This window comes from Agrilus planipennis, unplaced genomic scaffold (genome assembly GCF_000699045.2).
Source record: "Agrilus planipennis isolate EAB-ADULT unplaced genomic scaffold, Apla_2.0 scaffold182, whole genome shotgun sequence".
Lineage (NCBI taxonomy): Eukaryota > Metazoa > Arthropoda > Insecta > Coleoptera > Buprestidae > Agrilus > Agrilus planipennis.
This window is the reverse complement of record NW_020438964.1, coordinates 559,164-574,183: the sequence shown is the minus strand read 5'-3', so window position 1 is coordinate 574,183 and position 15,020 is coordinate 559,164. Positions and strand designations below refer to the sequence as shown.

At 36.3% G+C, this 15,020-nt stretch overlaps 1 non-coding gene across 1 annotated transcript; it reads right to left on the bottom strand.

The window, feature by feature from the left end:
- Positions 1-14,588: 14,588 nt before the first annotated feature.
- Positions 14,589-14,661, bottom strand: Trnac-gca. The gene has a single exon. It is a non-coding gene; the product is annotated as a tRNA-Cys (tRNA).
- Positions 14,662-15,020: the final 359 nt, after the last annotated feature.

The window sequence follows — 15,020 nt, the reverse complement described above, 5'->3', positions numbered from 1 at the left end:
GTGAGTTTCATACTAAAATTTAACTCTCAGTGTGTCAAAATAGGCATAACTTCAAAACATTATGGTTTCCTATTTCACCGTTGGACATCAGAAGCGAATTTTTGATCTTCTAGTTTTGACTAGACTTCGACAAACACGTCTTCCTCATTTAACCTAATTGTAGATAGCTTATTCTACGATTTACCCTTAATTACCTTGTGAAATTAATAAGGAGTGAGTTTCTTTCAGTTTATTTATTTTCCACAATCCCTTTTATATTCTTCTTGAAGCCTGTTCTTGAATTTTTATTTCTTACCAGCTATTATTCTGCGACCTTGCCCCGTGAAGAAAAAATTGGTTCAGCCGTTTCGACTATTCTGTTTTTTACAATATTTTTTTCTACTTCAGTTCTGCCCAGCTTATGTGCCCACCCTTCCGGAATTCGATTAAATGCCTATACTCCAGGATTTTATTTCTGTATATTTTTCTGTTACTAGCTTATCTAACAGGGCACTTTAACCCTCTGTATCCATCCTTTATTCCTACTGGTCTATTTATCTGCTTAGAAACGTAACTCTCCTATTATTTGTAAAAGTTTTCCATGCTCTGGATAAGTAGAAATCTAGTGCTCATCTCTCCGATTATAGGATCTTCTAATGTCGTGCTGCTTACAACAAACAAGTTCGAAAATGTAGTTCCGTATTTTACTGCGTCAATAGAACGTTGACGAAGAACTCACCGTTTTTACAAAAACAATAAATTCTTTTACTGTTGTGATTTAGAAATTTAAGTGACACAAATCCAATCCAGAAAATCTGGGAGATCCTGAAACGTGATGTTTCCCAAAAAAGAGCAGAGGGTGCAATTCACAGGTAGAATAAATACCTCATTTTAACCACAACGATAAATTAAAAGAAGTTACTTTGAATTGCATGAACTACGTGCCCAGAGGGAAGGATGCATTAATAGAAGCTGAGTGCTTCTCAATAAAACATGAATAATATGATTGCATGACATTAAAATCATTTTTTGATCCTTTGACATATTAATTACACATAATATAATATCGTAAATATATGAACAAATAATGAAACTACTGGTATTTTGTGAAACTGCCCACGGCTTTTAATAATGCGTCGATTATTCTGGACATGCCATTCATGCAATGTATAACAAAATTTATCGTGGTAATTCCAATGATTGTTTACTCTTTTTATTAATCGAACCGTTTTTATTATACTTAATTGAAATAAAATCACATTTCGGGTTCTCCTAAGTGTTCCTAATTAGTGATTCTTTGTCAGATTATGTTCTAGGTCAATACAGTGAAAGAATATGCTGTTCTGAAGCTTTCTTCATCTTTACTGCCACTATGCTATTGTCATTATTAAACGGTTCCCTCATTTAAAGGGACCAGTCGATTCATTATTGTCATTGTAAGGTATCAAGGTTGGATAGGCAGAGAACTCAACTTCTTGTAATACCTCTGCATTACTCAAAGAATACAACATCCCTGAAGAAGGGGACTACCTATTCGCGATCAATATTTTGATCCATCAGCTTGTTCCCGTCTCTGCTATACTCCTGCATGTACTTCCAGTATATCTCTCTTTGGCTCTTCATGCATTCTGCTTCAGGAACTGTCCTACCATCCTTCCTCTTCTTTTCGTGAATGACTTCCGCAGCACTCTCTATTCCATTTTTTTAATACTTCCTCATTTCTAACCTTTCTATCCATTGTATTTTCGTTTTCTGCCTGCAACACCACCTTTTATCTTTATCTTTACAAAAGTAAATACCGAAAGGTAAAAAGCAAAAGTTTTGCGATTCTGTCCCTTATTTCAAAAACACACGAACTGAACATTTTCGAATTACTAAAGTATTAAAGATTGTTAGGTACAACTTACAATTAGTGTAGGATTTGAGTTTGGATGTATTTTTAAAAGAAAGGGATAAAGTGGTAAAAACATGATCGAGGTGCAATAATAAATTGTGCTCAATTTACAAAAGAGGGAAGTCTAATGATGAAGGCAGGGATTGTAAATTATTATATTAACTGTGACGGTTACTGTAAATTAGGTTTATGACTATGTTATTTTGTTCACTTTGCAACTTTGCAAACAATTTTATTGAATAAACACAACATTAAAAAACTAACGTGAGTTTTAATCATAAAACAACAAAGTTCGTCAAACCATCAACAGTTACTTTTAGGTATTCCTTTCCAGCGCTAATCGGCATCAGTCCTTGTGCATCTTAAAATCAGAGAAGAAAAATGCTAGAAGACAGATTTATTCTCGTCCAGAACGCGAAGTCAGAAAATTGTGAAAGGTAAGTTTTATTAATGACTTTCCGCATGAATTCGCAGCATCCGTGTTTACTACGCTCGTAGAAAATTGGTCTAGAACTTCTATTGAAACGTGCACTATACTGGAATGGCCCTATTAATTTCTACCGCTTACTTATTTGAGTAATGATCTATTCTCGTTTCCGGCGAGGAGGTACGATGTCTCTGCACATGTGGATGGAAGCTCGCGCTTACACTTCTCGAGGTGCACCAATTTATAAAATTGTATCCGGCGGCAGTTCGCGCTGAAGTATGTTTGGAATTTTTATTTCCTGTTTTTGTTTCCGTCCAGTAATAAATTTTTCCACATTCTGTTAAATTTCGTTACCTCAAGACCAACAGAACTTCTTACGAGATGTTCCAAATAGATTACCTACAGCGAAGAAGTTTATTATTATACAAAATTTTTAATATTAGAGGGTAAATAAAATTAGTTCTTCTTTTATTGCATGTAATTCTACAATTCTTAAAAAATTGGAATTTGACAATTCAAAGTGACGACAGTATGAATAAAAGTCACTTTCTGCAATATCCAAACAGCGGCCCTGTATCGCCATCTGTACCAGATGGCGGTACACTGCTTCTATTTGTATATTACATAAACTTGCTCTTCAGGAACTTCTTCGGTTTGATTAGCAACTTATCGAGACGACTTACGACGCGCTGATGAGATCTGAGAAGTTCGAAATCACGATCTGCGATTGGCATTTTTAATAAATTTCTGAATAAGAATTTAAGTGTTTTTATTATATGTCGTCTTCTTTATTTCCATGCAAAAGCAATATTCTCTGTGTATATTAGTATGATAAAATTTAATGTATGGGTCCATCGTCCTGTAGTTCTACTTAAGAATACATAGGCTAAAGATTTTATATACTTCGTTTACTTTCTGTAGCGATGTGACCTTCAGTGTAACCGGCGCAAGGTAGAAAAGAACAGCACTAAGTCAGAAAAGGAAGGAGACAACTCTCGACCAAACTCTTAACCGGTGAGGAGCGTATAATCCGTACAGTACTGCACGAAAAAATTGACCATTTTATCCACCATAATTGCACTGCTCAAATGTGCTGTTATTGGTACCATTTACTACTGAAAATATCAACCAGATGTTTATTTATATTGGAAGACATATTAAAGGCTTTAACGCTTGCTTTCGACTCGCACTATTATTCATGATTGAACAAAACTTTTGGCAGGTATTGTATGAAAAAGTATGTATATGAGTCGACAGTATAATGAGCTTTTTTCTCCCTACCTACGAGTTTGCCAGCGCGCATCCAAGACATTGAAAGGGGCACATCGCTAGAGAAAGTAAATAAAGTATATCTATCAAAGAAATTCATAGTGGTAAGTTATTCTGTCGAAATTGTCTGACACAGATCGCGATTTCTATCCTCCTGGATCTTATCAGCGTGTCGCAGACAGTTTCTACAGAACACAGGCTAACTCTTCCATTGAATTCCACTGAAATGTAGCTTTGTACTACAGATGGCGTTTACCGCGCCGTTTGTACAATATCATGTACCTACTATTTATGGTCAACCCATTAGCCGGTGCGGCGTGTGGAATGCCATCCACTGTCCGTACAACAGCGTCGGCGCGTCATGGAGCGTGAATTGTCATCCTACCGCCTTCTTTCCCGAGCATTGTCGGTAAATGTCAAAAGAAACACGCCTATGGTTATCAAATCTGGTGTGATAATAGTTACTTTAATATTATATTATGCATGTAGAAAGTTTAAAAAATGTATAATATACTTGATAATCTTTTGTAACAATAGATTTTTATATCCTTTACCGACGCATTCTTGAGACAGAACGCGCCAGGACGTTCCTAGATCCGCGAAGACCCCCATTACACGGAGCATAGATTGGCAATCCACGAGCCATGTAACAGAGGATGATGATCATACGGTGGATACCGAAGTCATTCAATTGGGCAGTTATCTACACTGGTAGGGCTTCTCTTAAGTTTCAATTGGGTACCGTGGGGTGATTGACCATAAAATAAAAAAAAAACGTAAAAGTTACGTAAACATTAGTNAAGACATATTAAAGGCTTTAACGCTTGTTTTCGACTCGCACTACTATTCATGATTGAAGAAAACTTTTGGCAGGTACTGTATGAAAAAGTATGTTTAATGAACAAGAAGCGAGAGTATAATGAGCTTTTTTCTCCCTACCTACGAGTTTGGCAGCGCGCATCCAAGACATTGGAAGGGGCACATCGCTACAGAAAGTAAATAAAGTATACATCTGTTTTGCTTTACAGTTTTTAATTTCTTTTGTGATTTGTTTTGTGGTAGTTTTATAAATTTTAAGCCGTCTGATATAAATGGGTTACTACGACCTGAAGTGTGACGATTTTCTGGCAACTTCTAGTCTGGCGATTAGCAACCTTAAGTTCTTACCCTTAGTTGACAAAATTCCTAGGCATTTCTCTTTTAGTATATTGTAGTAATATTTGGTTATATCTGTTTGATGAGTCTACTCGATGGTCAGTAAACTTGCAGTGTTGACATTTCTGGGTGGTATCAAATTTATTGTCATTTCGAAGAGTTATAAGCGTTTCAATCGCATTGGAATAAACCGAAATTCATTTTGGAATACACGCAATGATTCAAACTGCATCGAACTATTGACCCGAAAATTTCAAATGTTAAGACCTCCTTCTTGTATATGTAGCAAGTATGTTACATGTAGAAACTAGAAGACAAAGGAGTGTTTTGATTATTGAATTCTATTAGATCAAGGATGTGGCGAATAAATGAAATGCGAGCGAGTGATTTGGTTTGAGAACCTGATTTCTGTTTCCATTTCTATAATATCTCGCCACCATCACTGTCGACATATTTCCCCCTTCGCTATCGCATCGTTTATTCAGCAAAATTATTCCATCCATCGAGTGTGCTGCGTCGTCCCAGGCGTCATCCTATCTCCATTCCATGAAATCGCTCTCGAACGCGTATCTTCATTAAATTTTCCCTTTTCTGATGCTGGCTGGCATCTATTTCTAACTGTCGAGCGCTCAAAGTAATTACAGCACTTTGATGTTGGCCCTGCTCAATATTCTATTATCTTCAACTTTTCCTGCTTCACTTCCGAAAGTTAGACATGTCCCCAATTCATGATTACTTCGCCGTGTCGAGTACGTAATAGTACGTTCCTGTTCAATCTCCAACTTTAAACCTTTCTACGCAGCTCATTTTAGTAACGCGACTGCCTTTGGCAGGGTCAATTCCCAGTATTTCATTATGAGCCACTAGCTTTATAGTAAAGTTGACATTTCACCACTAGCAGTTTACTTAGTTTAGCTAAAATTTTACCCCAGAAGTTCGCAATCATTCATGATTTATTTTTAATCTGTTGTACAAATCCTTTTCAAACTTAGAAATGTACTAAATCAAGTTGCTGATTATATTAATGTGTCTGTCGTTTCATTAAAGGTGTTAGATATGCTGGTTCAATTACAGATGGATATTTTGTATACCATTTTTTTTCTAAATACTTGATTTTACTTCTACCCCCAATTAATTAGGTTAACTGCAAAAGTTCTCAGCAACATGATTCAAAGCTTCTAGGCATCATTCTATTCCGTGACGGTTGCTTTAAAATATAGAATGGACTTTGCTTTGAAAAAAATCAAGTAAAGTAACTAAACATGCTGGAAATAACTATAATTACAAATATATGACCAATATTTTGCATCTTCCATCATTAGATAGAATATACAATTCAGTAACAAGACCAAATAGTTTCTTCTATTTTTGTTATAACACTTAACTCTGCTCACTATTGCATTTAATTGTTGCTAATACAGTTTTACAATGTCTAAACTGCAGAGAGTTTTGGTTGTTTCATTTCCGCTAATGATCAAGCAGAAGACCTCATTTTATTAGGCTCACTCTACAATTATCAATACCTAAATGATTCATAAAAACAAAAAATCTGAAGAGAAACGAACATGACATTGAACCGGTGTCATCTCGGATGTGGTCTAGACCGCTACAGCACATTGATTTGCACCAAACCTGAAGAAAAACTTTTAGCTGTTGCATTCCCTTTAACCACTAATGTTGGTGGACGGGTACATCCTCCAGACTATGCTCAAGGATAGGCAGAAACGCCTTCATCAGCGTCCTTTTAGGAATCGTGGGAATTGAAGAGTAGTAGTTGGAGTGCAAAAGATGAAATAGACGAAATGAAGTTCAAACAAAAGTGAAAGATTATCTGTAGATTATTATGACTTATCGTTATTTGCCTATAAAAATGTGAGGGAACCACAGAGAAACTTGGGTCATCAGGATAGACGGATTGCTAAGCTATGATCTAGACCGCTGGATTACGTCCCATGACGCCAAACTTAATTTGCTCTCAGCTTATAAACGTAATAGAAACGTAAACATTATGAAATAGTAAACAACAATAACAGTTGCAGTAACTAATTATCTTGTTTTAGTCGATAATTTGATGTTAAGCACTTAAGTTCAAAATCGTGATCCACATCTAGCGGTTTCGATAAGTTATTGACCAACTGCACCCTTTAAAGAAGAAAAGGAGACCGTAGCAAATAATAATTAATTAAAAAAATTAAAAGAAGACTTACCCCTAATTGCCACAAAAACTTTTTGAGCGGACACGTGTTTCGTCCACTTCATACGTGGGCATTATCACCGCGAGACTGTCTGATAATGAAGTATGAAGTATGAAGTGGGCGAAAAACGTGTCCGCTCAACACGTTTTTGTGGTAATTAGAAGTGAGTCTTTTTTTTAATTAATTAACTGCACGAACAAAATAATTCGAAGTGGTCTGTATTCTGTCGAAACTGCCAGACGCGGATCGCGATTTCGATCTTTTTGGATCTCATCAGCGCGTCGCAGGCAGCTCCGACAGAACACAGACCAACCTTTACCTGCTGTCTTAACAGCGCGTTTTAGAAAATACCACAAATGGCGTGGTGAGCGCCATCTCAGCAAGTAGATATCCATATTTTTAAATGGACCTTGTTGGAGCATATGTAATCCTCAAATGTAGCATCGTACTACACATGGCGCTCACCACGCCATTTGTGGTATTTTCTAATTAACTGCACCTTTTGTTTACTTTATCGCGAAATTAAAGAGAAATAATCAGAATTCATGTTAAGATATTGGTCACTTATTTATCTCAATGAAGAATACGTTATAGAATCTTACTATTTGTGACGGTTTTCATAATAAAATGTAAGTTAGGGTAGTAAACTCTGCTGCGCGAATAACAACCCAGTAAAGATAATTTAATCTTACCCTGCAAATTGCCCATAAACCCCCGTATGTGGGATTTGTCCGACGAACCGCGATAGTTCAACACCAGGTTGTTTATAAAGATATTAATTAAAATAGCAGCGAGATTTCAACCGGGGCTTTATGGCTACAATCCTGTTGCTTTATGAACCACGTTATATGTCCGACTTGGCCAACAAGCGCGACCTTTAATAGATAATGATACAGATTTATAAACTTAACGACAATAAACAAACGAACCTTGACGATACTGTTTTTTGTTTCCCATCCTTACAATTAGTATGTTGTGATTAAACAAGAAGTTAAGATAAAGGATTAAATCCTGTTGACAACACCGGTCAATATAGATAATAAAACTAACACCAGAAGTGTCAATTATTAATTATTTTAATTAATTCCATTGCATAAGATTAACATTTTTGCTTGAATTCAAAACGAGAAACATCCAATAAGAATTCACACACTTTAAGAGCTGATAGCATCATCAGATAGGTACATATGGTAAAAATAAAAATGAAGTCAATAGGGTGATCATGCAAACCTCTGAATTAAAAAAAAGCTTCCGTCAGATTGATGGTAAGATAGTCGCTAGAGATTTTTGCAAAGTGACTTGCGTTGAGCGAGAAATATAAATTCATGATGCTGTGATACTTTTTAAATATGATTTGATGATCTGGATCAATTTACAGCATATCAAAGGCTGAAAATAAATGTAGACTTGGAGAATTTTGTTACTTAATGTAGAACCCCATAAAATGGAAGTCAAGAAATAGGCGAAATAGATTGGCAGGACACCATCTCAGGCATGAAGGGCTAATTAGAGATATATTGGAAACAGACACAAGAGTTAAGAGAAGTAGAGATTGATCTAGATTAGATTACTGTTCACAAATAATTAAGGATGTGGGATGTTTTTAAAACTGATGATCGTATGATGATGATAATGATGACGTTGATGAAAGCAATATGTATGTAGTACTCTATTTTCAAATGACTTTTCTAAAGGTTTTCTCATTTTTTTTATACGCAAAGCATCTTTAAAAACAGTTATGCTTTCTCTCTGAATTTTTTATAATAAGTAATGTGGACAGTGGGAGCGGCGGAAAAGAAAAGGTTAGAAGCGTTCGAAATGTGGTGTTATAGGCGGATGATGAGGATATCGTGGGTAGAAAAGGTTAGAAATGAAGAGGTATTGGAAAGAATAGGAGAACAGAGGACTCTGTGGAAGTCAATAAAAAATAGGCGAGATAGGTTGGTAGGACACCTTCTCAGGCATGAAGGTCTAGTCAGAGACATATTAGAGGCAGAAACAGGAGTTAGGAGGGGTAGAGGTAGACCTAGATTAGATAACTCTTCGCAAATAGTTAAGGATGTGGGCTGTTCTAGTTTTAGGGAAATGCGAAGTTTAGCTCAGGATAGGAAAGAGTGGAGGTACGAGTCCAACCAGTCTTAGGACTTATGACCTTATGATGATGATGAATGTGGAGCATCCACAAATCGTTTGTTTTCATTTAGGAAATGATGAAAATTTATATCTATTTTGATTTTTATGAAATCAGCTTTTTGAGGGGAAACAAAACAAAGTAGCTTCCATGATGCCTTTGACGGAGAAGAAAATTTGGTTAATTAATTCTGGTGGTCATCCAGTATTGGTTGCATGACTAATTTATTATTATTGGTGACAAAGTAGTTGTTGCTATCTCTTCATATTGGTTCAGCTTTCTGTCTCCTACTAGAATTTCGACATATTCCAATAATTTATGAAGCTTTTGAAATATTCAGTATTTGAATCGGTCTTGTGTTGGTAATGCCCACACTCAAAGTGGGTGAAACACGTGTCTGTTTTTCAAAAAGTTTTTGTGGTGATTAGGGGACAGTCGTTTTTATTTTATTTAATTTCTCAGTCTGCTTTATTATTTCAGTTGATTCTTTGATAAAAAATAACGACTAGTGAAGAAAGAACAAAAACCTGGCTCATAATTGACTAAATTACCAAACAATTCTTAAAAAATAAGAAAGCTTATCGTCATACCTGGTAAGTAGGTAGGTATTTAGAACTAATTGGATATATTTTGAAAAATAAAGTAAAAGTATTGAAATTTAACTATGTTTTACACGTTTGATAGTATTGAAGACATTCGGGGGTTATACTGTTAATGAAACCAGTGTTGCACAAAAAATGGCAAATAATAACTTGTACGGTACGGTACGGTTGTTCTTTATGTTATATGCTTCCGCATTAACCTTGGTCACCTGCTTTGATTGGAAAAAAAGAAACTGATGTCAAAATAGTTTGTTTGCTGTGAAAGATCAGAGTCAAAATAGGGTTGCAAATAATTTTATTGAAGTAAAATCAACATCAATCATTTTATATCAAAATATTTACAACCACTTTTGTTTCCGATCTTTTACAGATTGTCATAAGAGAAAGAAATCGAATCCGTAGTTTCTTTAGTTTTGGGTTCATCTAATAAGTGAAGTTCTTGGAATCGTTCTCTAAAAATTTTGGATTATAGGCATTTATTAGCACACTACAATATCTTGTGTTTTCAGTTTGACGGAGCTGACCTAAAACAATTCGATATTGTTTCGTCGTAATTCACAGAATTTTGTTGTTTGTTGCTAAAAATACGATACGTGGTGATTTGGCAGGTGCTGATATCAATTTGGAACTTTAAAATTCCATGAACTACAACACTGAACCCGGAAAGCAATATCGATCTAATATTTTAGATTATCCATTTCCAAGGAGTTTACAATTTTTTGGGCTCTTTTCTGTTAAAGAATTAGAATGTGTGAGACAGAGATGAATATCCACACGTAATATTGAGAATGAGGATGGTGTAATTAATAATTAAAATTAAATTATTTATTTCGTTGGATCTAACATAATATAACATACAACAACAACAACAATTATGTTAGTGAGCGAGTACGATAATGTTCGATGGTTTACTCAAAAGTTTTTTCCTCCGAATTTTGAAAAGATATTAGTAGCAACACGTGCAGAGTAGACAAGAGGCAACAGCGCTGTGTGTGGACAAGTACAAAAATGTCCCGACTGCAACTGATAATTGAGATGCGTTCGTCAGCATGATCTCACTACCTTAAGAGGAAGCCGATCGATATCCTGAATTTGTGACAGGTCAAAAAAGATGGTTTAAGCAAGAGCCACTGTAGCCAGCGGTAACCAGTGGTTGACACGTTGTGTATTCAAATGAGAAATACAGGGTGGAATAAGTTTTTGCCAAATACTGGGCGTTACATTTTTTGACCCGTGTTCAGATTGTTCTTTGAACAAAAAAGCATTCACGGAATGTCCCTTTGTTTCCTTTTTAAGCTTCTAATACCTTCAATGACCAATGTGAGCAACTTTCATTCATCATTTTGTATAACGTTTGATCGTAATACTAGCAAAACTTTTAAAGACAAAAATGTATTTTGTATTTTACAAATAGGAAATACGTTTGGAAAAGTATTTTAAATAAAATACAAAATGCTTATCTCAAAAAAGTATTTAAATGCAATATAAAAATAGGTATTGGTACAAGTTCCCATTAGATCCTGTGATCCACTGTGTATCCGGCGATTTGGCTAGATAGACGCACAACGACAATCCGTGTCGTGTCCAAGGGGACTAATGACTTTCGGCTTCTCATTATTTGTTACGGACTTCAGTATATTTGAGTAGATCTCGATTCTTTTGAAGTATTCATGAACCAGGTTATAATACGGATCTCTGAAATAATCCATAGCGGATGACCAGACTCTCTCCTCTATTACTAGTCCCTTCACTGACCAAGTGATGCTAATAAATAAAATTTCAAGCTGTTTCCCAGGCACGGTTCGAATTTCGTTGTTAATAATACTTGTACTGTACAACCAATAGTGTCAAGCTATTAAAGTACCTAATGAAACCTTTGTTACAACACCATGGACTTTTAATATGTTTCCTCTTCTCCAGCTTTTGGTTTATGAGTCGTAAAAAGAAACTTCGGGTCATTTAAAGAATTCGCTTAAATTTTTATTGCGACGAAAATATTTACGGTAGTTTTGTCTTTTTTTTTTCATTACGTTCATTTGATATACGTAATAGTACCGGTGAGGCAGTAAAAATCGCCACGTAGCATCGCACTGCCGGCAGCTCTCGTCAACTCGTTCTTTCCTTGGCTCAAAGAAAATTATTTCCGCGGTTTTCACGACACTCACGAAAGAAGTGCTTTCTGTCGCCTGCATCCTTCCGTAAAACTTAGCAGCGTCGTCTGCGCTCTCCCTCTGACAGCATCTTTGAGAAATTTCGTCGAATTACACGCGCCGGAGCAGAAAATGCTCTTTCCGGCTCTTGCTGTTTTGCATGGGGTCGTGCTCGATATATTTGCAGCAACGTACCACCATTAACTCAACGGGTTGGATTCAGACCTTTAAGTGCACACGAAAACAATTGTTTGATGCAGAATCTTGTCCACGATTTATTTTATAACTCCTCGATGACGGCTCTTTTGACATGGTCGACGGTGGTGGTTGTTCCGGTTTGCAGAAAACACTTAGGTGAGCCAGGATAAATAAGCATGCGACTTTTAATGAGTTTGAAGACTTTATTTTCATTTTATGGGCCACGTTTAATGATTTAAGACCCAACTTAATTTAAGGGAAATAAAAGTGGAGCAGCCTTATAAATGAAAACGTTTCGAAAAGTTGAAGTAAATTATTGCAGGGGAAATCTTAACGAGTCTTGAATTTGATGTGTTTTAATGAACAACAACCTTGACGACTTTTATGATGGATAGTAAACTAAACACCTAGTGGTTAGATGGATGCTATGATGAATCATCTTTGCAAATGAATATACAAAAAATGGTGACGCACAGCTTAGGAAATACGCCGCATTAAAATCTTGCACGTTTTATTCAAAAATCTCTACCGTTTAGTGGCAACAAAAATTATTGTGTATTACCTGTATATCGACTTTGAAGTTGCTTTTGAAAGCTGTCTCTTTTAAAAATATGTAGTTTTGGCGATAATGTAGGTAACCTAAACATCTTGTGAGAGATTTGCCAGCATTGACTGCGCCTGGGATTATGTGACTGACGTGAATTGAAGTTGAGCAACCGACGGACTGACAAGTGACTATGCAAATGACACACAAATGTTCTGTTGTCATCCATGCAGCTTTGGTTTTGTGGGAAGCATCAATTTTTGCGATTTGTTGATTAAAAGTGGATCAGAAAGTTACCGAAGACTGAGCAATAGAATTATTTTAATACCGCAAAGGTTAGTTCTCTGGATTCGTTATTAGAAATCGAAAATTCATGACAAGTCTATTAATTAATAAACGTTCGAAGTTCAGTCTTCAGTCACCTAGCTGTAATAGAGGTCGGTGGGTTCAGTATGAAATTTTCCAATATAGTACGAAAAAAGGTTAACTATTGGCAGCACTGCGCTTGCTGCCAGGTGGCTGTCGAAGCGAATGAACGCGTTTGTATTTTCCCTGTAGAAGTCAAAAATATACATGTATTATCATTAAAAATGTAAAGAGAAACACTCACAAATTAATTAAATTTACTAAACATATTTTAAATTAAATTTAACGTCTGAATGAGCTTGCTTATCGACGACCACATAAAACTAATTTTTTTATGCTTCGGGAACAGTATTTTTTTTTTGATAAATGGTACGCTACGTCCTTTTCTGTACCCATGACAATTTGTATACAAAATTTCATGATGATCGGTTGTGGAGTGAAGGCGTGAAATGGCAGCAAGCGAACAACAAATACATTCGCATTTATAATATTAGTTAGGATTATAAAATAAGATAGATGTATACTTGTTTCTTCTGCCCTCTTACTCCTGAAAATTTTTGATTAAATATGTAGTATTAAATGAGGAACCGGTGGATGATTGGAAGTAATATTTAGAGAATCTATATACAGATCAAGAATTAGGACATGTACTAGAAAAGTACTACAGTGCTGAAATGGATATATTAGGATACCCCAAAAAGAGGGAAGAATATGACTTCATCATCATAAGGTCGCCAGTACTGGTTAGACACGCACCTCCAACATCATTCTATTCTGAGCTAATCTTCGCATTTCCCTAAAACTAGAACATCCCACAACCTTAACTATCTTCTAACAGTAGTCTAATCTATATCTACCTCTACTCATCTTAACTCCTGTTTCTGCCTCTAATATATTTCTGACTAGACCTTCATACCTGAGAAGGTGTCCTGTCAACCTATCTTGCCTATGTTTTATTGACTTCCATAGAGTCCTCTGTTCTCCTATTCTATCTAAAACCTCTTCATTTCTAACCTTCTCTGTCCACGGTTCATCATTCACCTATAACACCATATTTCGAACGCTTCTAACCTTTTCTTTCTCGCCGCACCCACCGTCCATGTTTCACACCCACACAGCGTCGCGCTCCAATCATACATAATTAACAATCTTTTTCGAATTTCTAAATTAATCGTTCGCGAGCATAGAAGTGACTTGTTTTTATTGAAAGCGACTCGACCCTGCGCTATCCTCAGCTTACTACTACTCCTTTCGTCCTGATTTATCTAGATACGTAAAATCAGCCACTTCTTTTAATCTTTCGACACGTATCTTTATATTCACTCTATCTCTACTTTTTCTTCTCCTGCACACCAGTATATTTATTTTCAGACAATACTGTTTTGTCAATACAGCTTCTATTTTATTTAAAGCTGTTTTTAACTCCTCCTTGCTAGATGCTAATACTACTATATCATCTGCAAATCTATGCATACTAATCTTTTGCCCCTCTATATCTATCCCTACAGGTTTTAAAGATGTTGATCGCGTCTTCGAAGTATATATTAAAAAGAAGCGGTGACAGGGTGCATCCTTTTCTGACTACTTTCCTATTATTAACTTAGCATTAAAAAATTTAAAGAGTACTAGGGTATTAGCTGTATATAGGTTTGGTACGGAGATGTTAAAATTGTTGTCACACCCTCACCGGGAATCGAACCCGAGACCTTTAGCTTTGCACACCAATACTCTGACCACTAAGCTATGAGAGGTGACCGAGCGGCATGGCCTAGAGGTCTAGACCATTGCTTAGCATTCGGGAGGACGCCGGTTCGATTCCGGGTCCGTCTGCCTTGGTCCAAGTTTTTCTGTGGTTTCCTTGGATCACTTAGGCAAATGCTGAGGCAGTAATATTCCACAGATAATCTTTCACTCTCTTCTGTCTTTATTTCGTCCGCCTCGTCTTTCTCACCCAAACCACCACCCACCCATTCCCACGATTCCTGAAAGCAGGCTGAAGAGGGCCTTCCGCCCCACCTTCCGGCATAGCCCGGAGTGACTGCCCGCCCACCAGCATTACTGGCTGGTGGAAATGAAACACCCAAAACAAAAAACAGAAGATGTTAAAATG